This window comes from Rutilus rutilus, assembly GCF_951802725.1.
Source record: "Rutilus rutilus genome assembly, chromosome: 2".
Taxonomy (NCBI): domain Eukaryota; kingdom Metazoa; phylum Chordata; class Actinopteri; order Cypriniformes; family Leuciscidae; genus Rutilus; species Rutilus rutilus.
In genome coordinates this window covers 38,744,323-38,761,828 of record NC_140210.1, presented here as the reverse complement: position 1 = coordinate 38,761,828, position 17,506 = coordinate 38,744,323, and the positions used below count along the sequence as shown (strand labels likewise).

The 17,506-nt window shown below is 38.6% G+C and overlaps 1 protein-coding gene across 4 annotated transcripts in view; it reads right to left on the bottom strand.

Moving 5' to 3' along the window:
- The window catches only part of bcl9 (BCL9 transcription coactivator), a 110,917-nt gene that overhangs the window by 37,509 nt on the left and 55,902 nt on the right, over nucleotides 1-17,506 (bottom strand). For 2 of the 4 annotated variants that reach the window (XM_084402039.1, XM_084402040.1), the window contains one exon: nucleotides 12,592-12,746. The gene's annotated coding sequence lies outside the window, so the exon portion shown is untranslated. Of the gene's footprint in view, nucleotides 1-12,591; nucleotides 12,747-14,614; nucleotides 15,590-17,506 lie in introns of those variants that run through there. The other 2 variants (XM_084402038.1, XM_084402041.1) reach the window with 2 other exon arrangements.

Sequence of the window (17,506 nt, the reverse complement as noted above, 5' to 3'; positions counted from 1 at the left end):
AGGCTTAATTCTAGTCTATGTATACGCTAATAATTATATGACATGACACTAAAAAAAAAAAAAAAAAGCCAAAAAAAAAAAATCAAACAAGTTAATTTAGGCATTGCAACATTAAAAAAAAGTTAAAAATTATTTGTTTTATGCTATGCAAGTAAAGCTATTTCCATGGCAAGAACAGGGTAAAAATTGGCTAAATAAATAAATAAGATACTTATTGTAATAAGTACTTACAATATCCCAAAAGTTTCCAAAGATTTTTAATTTCAGAGAAATTCCAATTTGAAATAACGACTCGTCCCTGGTCATTGTCGCCTGTCAATGACGTAATATCCGCGTTATCCCTGGTTTCCGCTCGCACTGCCATAGTAACCATGGCGACAGACGTGGACAACTGCGTAACGTCTAGTGGCATGCTCACGCTGTTGTTGTTTCATTCAAAAAGTACCATGGCAAGTATGGACCATGGCAAGCAGACATTGGGACAAAAGGAGAACTAAAACGAGGATCAATCTCAGCGTGCCGTTTTCGAGATGCAGAGAGCTCCACGTCTGCGACTAACTTTGACTAGACAGAGACGCCGCTCTTGCATGTACTTTATTAGACAGGTGATCAAATGTACATAAAACAAATCAATGTTATACAGCTCAACATGATGAAATGTTAGAATATGATCAGTATGTTATTCTAATGTTGATCTAGCTTACTGCTAGTCTCATACAGCCAACAAACTGACACATAGAATAACATTATAACTTTCAACACACTCAAATGCAGTTAAGTGTGATAGTGTAGACCAAGTGAAACAGCGCTGCGTTACCTCACAAGTTTAATTCGTCAAATAAACTGACCTGTGAGTAGTAATTCAGCACTAGCGTGTAGTTCGGTAGAATGAAATGTCCTTATTCCTTTATATCCGCGGGACTCGCGTGTGGCGCTGATATCTGTCTCTCATTAGCAATCACACCATGCTTCATACCACAGTCATGTTAAAAACAATGTATTCACTCATCCATTAACATTATTAGATCCATCGGCATGACGACAAGTTCCATAATTCCGCTTATGCGTCATCAACCTACGCCTTTGTTATTGTAAGAGGTTAGCGACCCCTAGCAGTGAAAATTACATATTGTAGCTTTAACTATTTGATCATCATGACCCATGCTTAACAGTTACTTTACATTAACTAGCAAAAAAAAAAATCTATCCGTTTCATATAGATTCAAGATTTTCAGGACACACACAAAAACACAGACAGACATCCAACAAAATGACACTGTCAAATTCGGGTCCATTTAGCAGGCTGGCACACAGACCCCCCACATTCACTTATGAACTGGCACACAGATGCTCAGGCCCAAACTGCTTTTGGCTTGGTGGGTGTAAGCTGGCACAGCTGGACCTCTCCATATCCCACAGAGGCTGAAACTATGAACACTTACACCATAAATGACACAGCTTTAGGTCAGCAGTACCCAATAATTGGCAAAGGCAAATTAGAAACCTTTTAACACCTTTCCAATGTAGACTCAAGTATGGCCAATATGGTAAGCATGGCATCGTGCAATGATGCAGTGGATGGCAAATGCTGAAGACACTGGAGAGCTTACTCAAAACCGGTTCAGCATTCATAAAATAAAATAAAATATTTTAATTTGTAGGAGATTTATGACATCTGCAATACAAATTGGTTAAAACTAGTTAAATTCTTAAACACTTTCACACTGTATTTGCAGTAGGCTTGCTGCGGTAGTCAGTGTCGTGGTGTTTTTTTATAGAAATAAAAACCATTTAGCGAACAGTTGGACAACAGACGCTAGTCACACTACAATTATAAACTGAAAGGGCCTGCTCTGCTCCATACAGAGCCTTGCAGAGTTGCAGCACAGCGCAGCAGCAGTTAAGATTTTACTTATCACGTGAGATGAGTAAGAACACGACTGACAAGATGATGGCGAAGGATTTTGTGCGCAATAGATACTGGTCGTCATTGACATATTTTATCTTGTAAAATGTGCGGACAGTACCGTCACTCCCTATCAAACGAGAGTGTGATCGTGAATTTGTGAAGTGAAAAGCGAGACACTACAACACTCCATGAATTCGGACACTACATTCATCAGCGTCAGTGCCATTTACAACTCCTCTACCATGGCCTCATGGGATAGTAAAGTGTCCACTGAATGCACAGTTCAGAATCTTGTAGTAGTAGTAGGGTATCCGGGTACATTTCACCTACCGATTTTTCAACAAAAAAAAATTAAAGAAAAGACTTCACTTGTTCAATTACTGTATGAATCAGCATTTCTGAATGAATCTCTTGAATGAATCATTCAATGACACATTTTTAACAGTCACTTGTCGCCACCTACTGGTGTAACAATGTAATATCTACCATCTTCATTTGAAGAGTCAAGTTACTGTCAAAGAGTGCTTTACTTGTTTCTAGGGCTGCACGATATTGGAAAAAAATTACATTGCGATATTTTTTTTCCCAACGATATATCGCGATATTGCGAGCCATCAATCCAGGCTAAAGTCAATAATTACCATTCCATGTTATTAATAATTTCACTAATAAGCAAGCTTCATTACAAGTAAAAAAAAGGCCACTTAATATTTTATTCCAGAAACATATTTCTCTCAGAATTCGGTGGACGTTCTTCACAGGACCTAACGTTCTTCAGGTTCTAGGACCCGAAAAATTATGTTTTCTGTGCTGATTCAGTGACGCGTTCATGTAAACGGCACCTATAGCCAGCAAAAGTAATGATTAATAATATGTAAAATATTGCGATGTGACATTTTAATTGTTTATTAATAAACAATTGTTTTCTGTAAAGATTAAGTTGACAATACTGACTCGCGATCTTCGCAGCAGTGATCGGAAGAAATGCACTTTTCATACAGATTAGGCTATTATTATTATTTTTTAGATTTTATAGATTTCTGTAGTAGCCTAGATAATAGTAATATTTCTATTTTATTATTATTATTATTATTATTAGGTGTGTGAGGCGAGTAGGCTACCTTTTATGCTGAGTTGCGGTTCATGGATGATAGCTTATAATCTCCAGTTCAGGCGCTGGCTGCTATAGGCTATTTAATATTTATTTATTAAATCCAGGAAATTGGATGAAATACTGATTAAAATTAAGATACAATTAATACGAAACGAAATTCGTTTTAAAGAAAGGCTTTGTGCTTTCTGTTTGAGGTATCTGTGAAAGTTTTAAAGCAGTCTTTTACTGCCGCTTTCATAACGGTCGCGTCCTTAATAACATTGTTTTTTCCTCATAAATGCGAACACGAAAAATAAACGACTTTAAAAAAAAAAAAACATCCACAACTTTATAACACTCCAGCAAAGTAGCCTACCTCTTTTTGGTCAACATCCTCCTTTTTGTAGACGAAATAGGCTAGTCCCAAATAGCTGATTTTGACTTTTTTGCGGCGGATCCTCTTCGTAGCGCATTTTTAGCTATAGGATTGCCAGTGAATGTTGGCTGTGAGCGGTGAGCTGCGGCACAGCGAACCAATCACTGTGCAGGCACGCGGAACGCGTATGTCACCCCAGCAAAAAGCCATACAACAATCTCGTGTTTACTGTGTGCTACTAACGTTACCCTTCACATCGCATGTTCCGGCGATGTGACTATCGCTCATTCGCACATCGCGATGTCGATGTTAAAACAGAATATCGTTCAGCCCTACTTGTTTCTATCCAAGATATAAACTTTAATCTCAGAACTTCTGTGATCATTGTAATTATTGGAACAGAAATTCTGATACTTTGTAGTTGAAAAGCCATTTCATACCTATACAAGAAAACTGCTCTCTCTGGGTCAGTGTCAACGCAGGTTTGAATGTTCCGCTGTGATCGTACTTCTCAAAGGCTTAGACAAAACCGAAACATTGTCATTTAGAATTAAGATCGCATCGGTGTTTGAATCAAGATTGCGCTCTTTTAACGATTAGACTAATTGTGCAGCTTTAGCCTAGTTAATGTGGTTCTTGACTAACTGCACTGACTTCCCAAATCACCTACAGAAACCTACTCAAATGTACTAAAAGAATGAAAAAGGAATCAGAACCAGAATCATTCAATTGCTTTTGATTCCCATTCCTACTCTCTGCTGTTTGCCTGACACCCAAACATCCATGGCGAATAAGGAAACCAAGACGGACAACAGGGTTGGGGGCTTTGTCTACATGAATCAATGTTACTTCATAGTCCCACTGCACATTAGCATGAATGGTATGCAAACAACCGCATGAATTTCACACAGCGTCTATGCAGAAGGTAGGAGCATCCTCAATCTTAATACCTAATTCCTAAATTAAGCTTGGCAAAATAGTATGCACACCAAGATTAGCAAAGCAGTATGGTTTTGCGCAAAGATTAAAAGAGCCTTTTTCCTTAAAGCTGCTCTGGATGACAGCTGTGAGGGTGGACAGATGGTGCGCTGGCCTGTAGGGGAGAAGCCAGCGAGACTGTGTCAGGACAGGGTTACTTGGTCATCAGTGAAAACCATGAGACCAAAAAGCTTATAGCTGCAGCGCAGCACCCCAGCGGCCATGATTAGCATTTAATGACGCTTGCATACTGAGAACACTACTCTCGGAGACAAATATGGTTACATACAAAAGAGCCCTAAAAAGTCTTGAGAGTGCTAATACAAATACGGTTACAACTACCGTTTTGTAAGAAATAAAAACATTTTATTTCAAGTCAAAGAAAGGTTGAATAAATCTAGGACATTTTGATTCATAGTGCTAAGAAAAATCCAGATAAATATGCCAAAAAAAACAAATAGCCTACTTACTGCTAATATATGATGAGTATTGTTATTCAAAAAGTGCAAAAGGAGGAGGGTTAAGTATGTCTAGGATGTTTAAAAACTATATACACTTTTATATCAATATAAACCAATAATACTGATATAAAAGGTTCTCAGTTAAAATTCTTGAGATTTGAACATATGTGTGCACCTTACCACTGTATAAATGTGGTTAGCAGGAGTCTGAAGCTCTTGCTCTCTTCATTCGCTTGAGGATACAATTTGGCTAACAGAGTTGGTGAACTGCAGGTCGATTTAATGCTGCTAGATTCTCTCTAAAAACAGACAATGATTACACTATTACACAACACTCCACTTCTAATCTGCAAATTTAAACTACAAATTAAATTTCAGGGCATTTTCTGAACTGTTAAGTATAATAGATATACTCCCCAACACCTTACCAGCAAACCAACTACAATAAGGTAGAAGGAAAAGACTAAAGAAAATTCCTTACAAAAACGTATTACAGCAGGACCATAATAATCAGATATTACTTTAATTTACACTATAGTGGTGACTGATTACCATATTCATGCACATTGTCATTTGCATCCCTGCTGAAAAAAACCCCAGCTAAAATCCAACTAAGCTGGTTGGCTGGTCTTAGCTGGTCTCCCAGGCTTGTCAGCTGGTTTCGCAGGCTGGTTTTAGAAAGATTTTGACCACTTTTTTAAGCTGATCTTTAAACCAGCCAAGACAAGCTAAACAGCGTTACACCGTGTCCTAACTACACGCGACTCGACGCCGCGACACGCGATAAAAGGTATCTTTTCCATGTTAATCAGAGTTTTTGTCCTAACCAGGCGCGACGGCGACACGTGACAATTCTAATTTAGAAACGGTTTCTATTTTTCTGCGACGTCGCGCTGGAACAACAAACACAAAGTGTGGCGATGATAATCTCACTTACTGTTTATGTGCTTTATTTAATGTTAAAAGCGAGAAATGTGACTTTGAATATCATTTAGTGCTCAGCTTTGTAGCAGTAAAAGCAACAATGGATATAATTCACCTCAGATCTTGAAATTAAACAAATGGAAACATGAATGTTAAAACTGTAAACAAACAAGTGTATTATTTGACAAAAATTGTTTTAGTAACTCAGTAGCCTATGTATTTTTTAAATGGTGTAATATTTGTGAATTTGATTATGTAGCTACTTATCCATTTTCCTGCGAGTGCCGTCAAGATTACTCTCTAGTGCTGTGCACTTGCCGCGAGACTCCGCCCACACGCTGTTCTGATTGGCTGTGATTTTTGATTGCCATTGTGGCGTCTCACAGTCGCATCGCGTCTAGTGTGGACAGACACACTGCCTGTCGCTTGAATCTTATCGCGTCGCGTGTAGTTAGGACACGGTGTTAGTTTTTTTTTTTTTTTTTTGCAGCAGGGCCAGGGGCGGTACTTTAAAGAATGAGGCAAAAGGAATAAATTTTTTTTTAAAAACAGCAAAAGTGCAATGGCAATACTATACATTTTGGTAGCACTATGAGGTAAATAAACAATGCAAGCCAAGTACAGGCTTCTGCTTTAACATAAACTGAATTAGATTACAATGAGTTCAATCCACACCAGTCTACAAGGGAGTATGGCTGTCACTTTACGTTCGAAAATCGATTGCACAATCGATTTGACCAACCAACACAAGTTTCGAAAACGAAAATTGGGAATCGATTTGAACGGCCTTCTCTCAGAGCGCGTCCAGCTCGTCACGATACGCCCGCAGCGAACGCGTGTCACACAGCAACTGCAGGCTCTGACACACACACATAACAGCAAATTATACTTCTGCATAATGTTTCTCTTTTTACTACAAAAATGTGAATTCTGCCGGTATTCAGACAGTCACATGCATACAGATACAGATTCGGGTCTACAATTGCCTAAATTTGTTTGACATTTCTAATCGTAAACACAGCCATGTTGAAGACTGCAGTAATGTTTTTCATTGATGTTATGACAGTTCACTCTACTTATTGTTTTTCGAGAATGTTGCACTCCAGTTTGTCATTGTGCACGAAACTTCATGCCAATAAATCATCAGAAATATTGCTGACTTGTGCGTCTCAAGCGCCCTCTTTACGTTCGTCCTAATGCCTGTTAGTTGTCTGTGGATTTGCCCATATTTGGCGTTTAAAATGGAAACGTCTTTAGACATGGAAAATCGATTTTATAATCGATTCAATGAACACTTATGTCTCAAAAATCGAACAGGATTTTTTCACAAAAGTGACAGCCCTACAAGGGAGTAATGCATCTTAGACCCACTTCAGTCTCTGGTGATCCGATCGATTACAAGTGGTCAGACCTACACAGTGTCCAAAATGTTTTGTGATCCAAACCATAGTGTACACTAATGCACCCTGAATGATGCAGCCAAGAAAAGAGCACAGGAGAGCCCACTCATCTGTCAATCAACCACAACCATTACACTAAAACAATGGTTTTAAAATGTTCCATTTACATGTAGCTTAAAAAGGAAATAACCCTCCAATTGGAAAACTATGAAAAAGACCAAACATGTAAATGCACAAGATTTCACTGAGGCCCCATCCACACTACTGCGTTTTAGTTTAGAAACGGAGAATTAAAACGAATACGATCTCCATCCACACCAGAGTTTTAGCTGTGTATTAGAATTGATCTCCGTCCACATTAAAACGACTGAAAACGCGGCTCACGTGACCATTCACCAACACTGGGCATGCGTGTGCCGGTGTAAACAGACCTGTCGGATGATTACTGAAACAACTTGTCGGGATAGTCCAAATGCATTTGCGGTTTTCCAAAGTCTCCCCTCGTCACTCAGGTAATACAACGTACACGCTACCTTTGTTAGTACATCCACGGGGGCCCTCATTTTTGTTGTTGCTCCTTCCACGTGCGGACGTAGTCTTTCGCTGTTTTCTTCCGGGGACGGGACATGCGATGGGTGGCTGACGAATCAGGGAAGGATACGCCATGACTGATGACACCCAATCATAGAGCCGAGCGTGAGCCTCTGCGTCATCGTTTCTAAAGTCCTCCGTTTTGACCCGTCTTCACTAAAACGCCCTCCGGAGATTCAAAACGCAAAACGGGGTCGGCAGCGTTTCTAAACTTCTCCGTTTTAGGTCTTCGTTTTTGCCGTTTTAGTCTGGACGGGAGGTGCAAACGTAGCAAAAGGTCTCCGTTTCTAAACGAAAACGCAGTAGAGTGGATGGGGTGTGAAACTCTCCAGTTTGCCTTACATCTCCATACATCATGTGAAGCACACACATCTGAAGTTTAGCTTATATAGAAATCCAGTGTATAAAGAAGTTGAACAACAAGAACTGTCAAACTATCAAAAACCAGTGACCCCATTTGTGAGAAAATTCAATCACACGTGGTCACAGAAGACACATTTGGGACATATGCCACTACCTTTCATTTAATCAGGAATGGCAACTTACATTGTGTCCTAACCAGATGCGATACGATAAGATTCCAGCGACAAACAATTTGTCTGTCCACACCAGACGTGACAAAATCAATCAAAAACCACAGCCAATCAGAACAAATAAAGCACAAACATTACCTGAGATTATCATTGCCATACTTTGTGTCATTTCAGCAACGACATTGCATAAAAATAGAGACAGTTTCTAAAGTGCATTTTTGACATGCATATTTAATAGCAAAGTGTAAAGGATTTACATTGGACATAATTTGATAGTTGGACCTTTATAGACATAAGGCAGTATGGACCATAAAACTGGCATGAAATGAAAATTCAACCTATTTTCTAAACATTATTAAATTGTTTGTGTAATAAGTTTCAGCCATACTTTTTTTTCTTTTTTTTTTTGAGTTCGTAATTTAATCAAAAAGTCATAACTCAGTCTTCCATTGAAATGACAGACTTCTCTTTGGTGACGTATGCTGGACTTCTCCAATCATTTAGTAGGCTTAAACCCCACCCCTTTTTTAAACCGACTGCAAGCTAGCATTCAGATCTGCCTCCATCCAATCAACACCTGATAGAACCAAGTCCCCACCTCACTGTTTCATTTGGATGTAATTCACAATCACAATGCAATGTTGCCAAGTGATGTTGCTTGGGCACTTTTCCATTAAGAATAGGGCCGGGGATCGATTCAGATGTTCCAATTTGATTCGATTTTGATTCGCGAGCTCTCAATTCGATTCGATTTTCAATTCTAAATTCGATTCTCGCTTCGACTCAATGAATATAGATTTAATACAAATCCTATATTTCATAAAACAGAACAGAGAACATAAGTTTACAAGCGGTTAATTAATAAAAAGAAATTAAGAGCCACAAACCTGTATATTAAACTTTTTATTTTAGGTACATTTGGGTACATTAAAACAAAAGCCAACTCTATATTTTAAATGCATACAATGAATAGACAGGATTTCCGCATGCCTTGATTAAACAGGATCAGGTTATTTTATGTTTAAGATAAAACAAACATAAAATCTTAATAAGCCTATTAACAGTGTAGGAAAACTAATACTGGCTTTTGGGTGATAGATAAATAAATAAATATGGGAAAAAAAAAATTAATCGACCACATTTGAATTTTTTTTGCCCAGCCCTAATTGAGAATGGGCAACAAATTTCTATCTGGATACTTTAGATCGGCCGTGGGCCCTGTGTCTTAACCTGGTTGCCCATTGATTGCAACATTGCTCAAAAAGTTGCCCCGTGTATCATCACCATAAGCGACAAATTCAAATGAGTACATAATGCTTGATATTCTCAAAGATAAACACCTCTCTGTGAAAGTCTGAACATTTACACATGCAAATCCTATTTTTCCAGGAGAAACCAGCACTTTTTTTGACAAGCAACCTGCTTGTTTGCTTCCAATTTATGCAAAACAAGCATTTGGGTTTTTGGCCAAACTACTCCTACGAACTCAATGTTTTATCACATTCATCTACAGGTTAAACTGCGACCATTATAAACTTTCAAAAAAACATGGGTTTAGAAGTTTGTCAGTGATAAATTACACTCACAATTCAGTGAGGTAACCCAGGCAACAAGACAACCAATAAAGAAAAGTATGACCCGCTCCGGTTAAAGGGCAGGATTTCCGCTGTGGCCAGTGGGGTTTATAAAATCCTCCTGCACATTTATCAAAATCACCTTTAATTATGAATTGCAAAGGAAATGCAAACCACAAACTAACATACACAGACCTGAAAGGGGGGATAGTACTAAATCAAAGAGCAAGCAAGCAAACGGGCAAGACATCAAAAATAATTCACACAAACCCCATTCACAGACAAACAAGCACTATAAACTTTTCTCACCATACAGGTCTTAGACATACAGAGAGACCATCCAGCTCAAAACAAATGAGAGACCATTACATCTGCCCAAAGACTGTAGCAATGATTACAGGTTGCATTCTGTGTGTAGGTATCCACAGAGAAAATTCCCAGAGTCCCAACTCACTTGCACACAAACTTTAATACAGTTTCTTACCTTCAAAAGAACACAAACAACGCTAGGTTTAACACTGCAAGACAACAGCAATGATTTATACAATGGTCTGTCTGAACACATGATTCTGATTGGCTGGAAGATGTGCAATAAAACCATTTAACGCACAGGTAAGTTCCAAGTCAGTTTAATCACTGTTCTATATTAATGCGCTGTTTTCATTTCACACACACACACACAGACACACGTCACTCGCACACAGACAGCGGAGATCGCAACTTTTAGTAATAAAATAGCTTTGCAACATATTTCTCAGCAACAAGGGGGTTACATTGCTATTTTGAAGTAATTAAACTCACAGCTTCATTGTTAATAGAGAGACACACTGAACAGACGCATGTACGAATCTCTCTCTCTCGATCGAAATTACTAATTCAAATAAATGATATTATTTATTTATTCAAAGCATTGTAATCTTATGCACTACTTTATCTGTGTCTGATTCAAAGTGGGCAGAATGCTAGATCTAACAAAAAATTATTGACGAAATATTAATCTATTTACTTCGCATTTTCCATTCAATTAATAAAGTAAACACTATAATAGTTTTACGTATAGCGTTTAATTTCTTTAAAGCTGTCTAATAATTTATTAGACAGAACTGTTAAAACAAACTAACTGATAAACAGAGACCGTAAACTAACAAAGAAAGTTATTAGTGTCTCTTTCTTTTCATTAACTGAAAATGTTTGTTTCAATGAACTCAATTTTAAAGCAACCAGGTTACTTACTTTAATTCAAACCAACAATATCTTTTTACAGAGTATGCTGTCACAATTAATGTCCAGCTTCCAACACTACGCTGCTAAATGTCGGCCGAAAAATATGCTTTGGCAGATTTTGTGGTTTGAAAACCAACATGAGAATAATTAGTCTATTAGTGCGTCGCCAACACAATTAGAAGTTGTAAATGCCTACAGTTATCTTTGATCAAAAGACAGTAGGTTGCAAGCATCAGTCACCTCTGGGCATACCACAACTACAGCCAAGCCTGTGATACAGTATACTAAGAACATCTGCCAAATATGAGAATGGAACAGATATTGAAAAAGCAAGACACTAAAATTGCATCAGAAGAAACAATCAAATCATAGTTTCCCATTAACTCTCTCACAAACTCACTTTCACTTAATTGACAAATGTAGCAGGTAAATTCCACTGTAACATCTATACTGTGAAAATAATCATCGTCAAAACAAGCAAATGTCTTATTAGACTTCGATTACATGAACATGAGTGATGCTTGCCTATGCAAAACTTGAAGCCACAATGGTCAGGTGTGTATTTTTTTTTAGCATGTTGCAACGTGGTTCCTTCCTACACCAGTGTCCAGTCTCTATAATATTCTGGTTCCTAAATATGGTTTGAGTCGTTTATTCAATGTGGACAAGATTTTTACCCATTTGATCCAAATTGTCATTATTTACTCACTCCCGTATTAAACCCATGTGACACAATATGGAGAAATTTGTAACTACATGCATGTAATTTTCTTCCATGCAAGTGCAATTTATGGGGACTAGAGCTTTTAAGCTTAATAAAGAATGCAAATGCACCAAATATCTCTCGAAGCCATTAAATAACAACATTATTCTTTGAGTGAATATTTTGCATGAATTGACTGAGCTGGTTCACAAAATCAGGCTTAGCAATTCGTTCACAAAATACTCTACTCCAGTTCTCAAATTGAACTCAATGAAGTTATCAGTGAATAACGACTTAACTTTTGGCTTGTTCCACATACAACAATTTCATAAGAATTTGGAACATAGCATGACTACTTTTTGGCTCTATTAATTGTAACAACATGGAACAAAACAGCCAGAACAAGCTCAAATTTCACCAGAAGATAGAAACTTTGGCATCTTTGGGTGTACCATTCCTTTAAAGCAATAGCAAACCTCTCCTCAGGACGCACAATTTAATGTATCAGTCATGTCCGTAAAACAAATTCAAATCTCAAGCATGGGGAACAGTAATGCATAGTCTACTTTAGCAAACTCAACTATTAATACATATATTCAATCAACCAATCCCATTCAAATCAATCTACTGGGCTGTCTTACTCGAACAGATTTCCAGGGTCTCCCATTTTATAATAGGAGGATCTTGTAAAAGCACAATTGATTTTAAGTACAATAATATTGTGATTCATTCTTAGCAGAATCAGAAAGGTCTTAAATATTTAAGCCTACATTTCAGATCTGTGTAAAACAAGATGGTATGTGCATTGCACAACAGTTATCTTACCTTGAACGCCCCTCAGGTTTCAGAGTCTCCTGTTCTCCCTCATCTGAAGAGCGTGCAAATAATTTCCACTGTAAATAGTGTTTGAATTTGTGTCCGGCTCTTCTCCCGTAGATTAAACCAGTGAGCTCAGGAGATCACAGACACTATCCGAACACCTGTGGAGAAAAAAAAAAGAAAGCAGAGTCAGTCAGACCACAAACCTACACATAACCACAGAAGATCTGAAAACAGTGGTAGATGTCTGTTGGTGGAAGTAAGAGGTTGTTGTGCGATTTACTTATTTGAACATTTATTCTTAGGTGTCAGGTAGAACTGGTTGCACTGAGATTATGTATAGCTCATAAAAGCGAGGATGAGATTTCATGGAAAGTGCAGGAATGAAGGCAAAACCGGGAAGCTATTTTTGTAAGCGAGATTCCAAATAATGCAGTTCTGCATTACTCGGCAAGCAAGAAACCGAGATTCAATGAAGAAAAACCAAGCTGTTCTCAAATATCACAGTATGCAATATTTCAGAAACCCCTAAATAAGTTTAGAGTTGGGCTTCACTTGCTGCACAGTGACCTGGGACAAATACCGGGCATTATTGCTGAATGCTGTGATGAGGCGAAGCCAAAACGAATAGAACGTTTGCCAGAATAAACCCAAGAAACACAAGAACTTCCCCCCTTTCCAATCGTTCTAACGAACTTCACCACATGCTAATTCTTGACAAAACCGAACCTACAGCAGCAATTACATGACTCACTTTGTGGATAGGTACAACAAGGATTCCATTCTCTAAACACACACACACACACATTGACTAGTTCAAGAAACAGGGGAAGATTTCTCTGAGGTTTACTATGGGTTAGTCTACACAACTGGCAAAGTCAAGGTTCAGATCAGAGGACACACTGTAATAGTTATTTTGAGTATTTCAAGTAAAAAAACAAAACTTAGGCTACACTTAATTCCTTATCAATATCTAAATTGTGGTCTTATGCCAAGTCTCAGCAAGTTCACAACACTATATAGAAAGACCAGACTTTAATGTTCATACATAATGCACTAAAAGTCACTTTAGTTCAAACCAGGGTAACCAGAGGTTGTAATACCAATAAATAAAGAATTTAAGGTTGTATATTCATGCTTGGCAAACCACACCCAGCAAACATGGGCTTTCCTTTTGAATAACATCACAAATATGCAGAGTATGAGAGTTCCTCAACTGTGACAACCTTATCGAGCTCAAAACCAAAACTTCCTGAGGTCATACACACTTTGACAATCTTCTGAATAAGATGTAGTCCCAAAACACCTTGGTTGTTTATGTGTTTGCCCATTTGTGATACACCCTGTTGAGTGCAGGCCTGGGCAGAGTTAACTAGCCTCTCTCGAGTAACCCAACACAGATACCTGCACACAGAGGAAGCTAATAGACAACAAAACACCGTTTATATCTGCAGTCGAGTGGTGTATCACGTTCAGCTGGATATACGGTTTCAAAACGAGGGTTTTAGAAACATTGTAAGAAAAGTAAATGGGGTTTGATGTAACAATGGAGAGCTGTAAAAACACGCAGCGGCGGCCTCACGAACTTCCTTGTAACCTGGTGGAGTCTCTGAAGAGGACAAAAAAACCGAGGAAAGTTGGAGAAGCAAAGGAGTTTACAAGAGGAACACAAGTGCTGTTAACGAATAAAAATGGTGCACACGGAAATACATGCTTTAAGATTAATTGTTGAGGTTTGTTGCGATTAAACGTAGGTATGAGTGGGACAAACCGCGGGGTGGGAAAAACAAGCTTTAGCATCTCCAGCCATAATGGTATTTGCAAGAAAGTTATACGTGTCTTACTATGAATGCATATTGATAAAGGGAAATAAATACAACACAATCAAGGTAAATTAATAGCACTTGGTGTTTTAAATCCTATAATCTTAAATAAGGCATTCTTTGGGGTTTCCCCAAGTATATTTCAATGGGAGCAAGGCCAATCGAGCATGGAAGAAAAGTAGGAACGAAAGCAAAACAAATCTTACCCATGTTGAGCACGGTAACAGCAAATATCCCACACAAAGCACTTTTCCCATAGCATTTGCAAGTGATAAAAAAAAAAAAAATCAGGGCTCCGCGAATTCCATTCCCACTGAAAAAAAAGTGAAGTTATTCCACAAGCGAGCGCGTTCCCCTCATTATAATCCTAGAGGTATCCCATTTTCCAAAGACAAATTCAAGAGCACGGATGCCCGAGCCTTCTCGCTAACAAAGGGCTCCGACCATCCAAGGTAAAACCCAAAGAATCGGTGAAGGAAAAAAAAAAAAATCTCAGCTCCAGACTACAAATGGCCAAACGGCTGATCCAAGACGTCCCAAACTTGTGCAGCCCTTTTTCTCTCTCAAAGAAGTTGTTCCTGTTTCGCCAAAGCTTGGGGGAGGGGAGCTGTTTTATCAAGCTCCTGGCCAAAGAGAGCGAGAGAGAGAGAGCTTAAAATCCTGCTGGCTCTTGTATGCTAGATATCCACTAGAATAAACGGTTTAAATCAAGTCTGCAGTGTGTTTCTAGAGCGAGCGATATCTGTTAAAAAAATAGCAGTGGTTTAAATAATAACCGCAGCTGGCTGCACTAAACACAAAGACATTATATGAGAATCAACGTCAGTCCTTATAGACAATATATCGGACCACTTGTAGGGCTATGCTTTCCTTGTTAATCGACATTAAGTGTTTTAGATGCAAAAAGGATACTCTATTTCCTTTATCCTTTGGACTGCTCTCCTTTTACAGTGGTTGGGAAAAGCCGCTATATTTTAATGGTGAAAAGTGTGCGGTTGGAAAAACACAGAGAGGTGTCCGATTCCGCGCGACGGGGCTTCACGAGCGATTCACTCTCCCCAAAACGTGCTAGTCACAGCCTTTCCTTGTGAAACACAAGTGATTAAAATAGCTCACGGCACTAACATGGCTTCCCCCATCAGAAATCAGCGAGCGCCGCTGATGTGCGCTCGCCTCCCCCCGCTATGATCCGGCCGGATGGTTTAGTCCATATTGTAATAAGTAGCAATTCTAGGTCAGGTTGACTTGCTATTGAATATAGTGACTGACGGCGGGACATCAATTCGAGCGACTGTGCTCCGAATCAACCGCTATGATTTGTCGTTCAGATATAGGTAGGTAATGGTCAAACAATGCAAGGAAGAGCTCACTAGGACACGGTGAATCGTGGTGGTGTACTGCTGTTCTGTTGAGAGTGAGACATGAGAGAAGGTGTCAAAACATGACATTATAGTCACATTTCCAGCCATTTAATTGACGTATGATGCTAGATATGGGACGAATCTAATAAAAAAAAATCTGCATTGTCGTTTATATATATATATATATATATATATATAGAGAGAGAGAGAGAGAGAGAGAGAGAGAGAGAGAGAGAGAGAGAACATTTAGCAAAGAACTCAGGCTTTACATATGGACTGGTCTGGAACCGTGTATATGAGTGGAGTAAAGTGTTATATAATCACTCAGGTTTAGATTCACTTCAGGATTTACATTTATCGGCCAACACACATTAGAGAGAGAAACCCTGCTATTGAGCGATCATTGAGCATCAATAACCACCACCAGCACTCCAGATGAAATCACACAACATCCATGTGTTTACTGTAATATAATAACAAAACTTATCCTGTCTGGACACTATCCTCACAACTCAATATGCAATCTTCCCTACTATTTCAAATGCGTATGACGAGAACATTCATAACAATATAGGCAAACAATTCCTGGATGAAGTGCATCGATGTGTTGAAAGTACAGCATAAATGAAATCCATACAACCACTTGAATAAGTACACTACCAAATACTTTACAGCTCAATTATTAATATTATATTTTTTATTTTGGGGTATGACATGCTCTTGACAGGTTTTACCAAAACACACATAGACACAAATGGTAATATAGTATTATGATATATAAAAAAAAAAAAAAAGTTGTCCATTTTAAGAGCACATATGTTTTAAGAGCACAGGTCCAACAATCTTTCCCAAAATCTTTTGCTGATTCTCTGTTTAAATGTAATTTGGAGAGACATAATCCTTATATCACCCCGTTCCACTGAGACACTCCGACAACAAACTCTTATAGTGGCAAAACAAGAGAATACAAAAGGATTTCATAAGTATAAGCTGAGCGCAATAGCAGAAATGTATTTACTTATTTAAACAACAAGAAATTGCAATTTATTCAAGCCTGAAATAGAACGCGAGATGGGACAAAAATGCATTTCTCTTAATTTTGACGACAACAAAACAACCTAGTGTGAGTGAGGGAGAGCTCAGAGTTGACAGAATCTGTTGTTCACACTACAGAATATTAAATGCTGAGGAAGAGGTGAGACTCATGGGATTAAATGCATTTGCTGGCAATCTAATCCTGAACCGTCACTACCACCAACAAACCCAAGCGATTACACCGCCCCGTATGGGGGGGCTGGCTAAAAACAACAGCACCAGATTCTCCTTCCATCCTGGGGTGTGCTCAATTCCCCGTGATGTTAGCAATTGCTTTCTCGCTTTTTACCCACTGCTGAGTCCCGAACTGGGTCCCCCCAGGTAACAAAGGAGTGGAAAACCGATGATCTGTTGCCTTTTCCTCCAGCAGTGATACGTACAAACAGTGCTTCCCTGCTGATCGAAAGGAAATGTATTTACTCTCTTCCAGGAGAGAAAAAACATGAAAGTGTCTTAGTGGAGTATGAAGCTTTTACCTTGCTGCTCTATGAAGGAGAGAACAGGGACAGATGACACTGTTTACATACTTTAATGTGCTCGACTGAGCTTTCCTGTTTTGGTATCATTGATTTACTATATAGGCTACTATATCTGTTGAACGCAAAAGAAGAATGTTGGTAACCAGACAGTTGATGGTAGCCA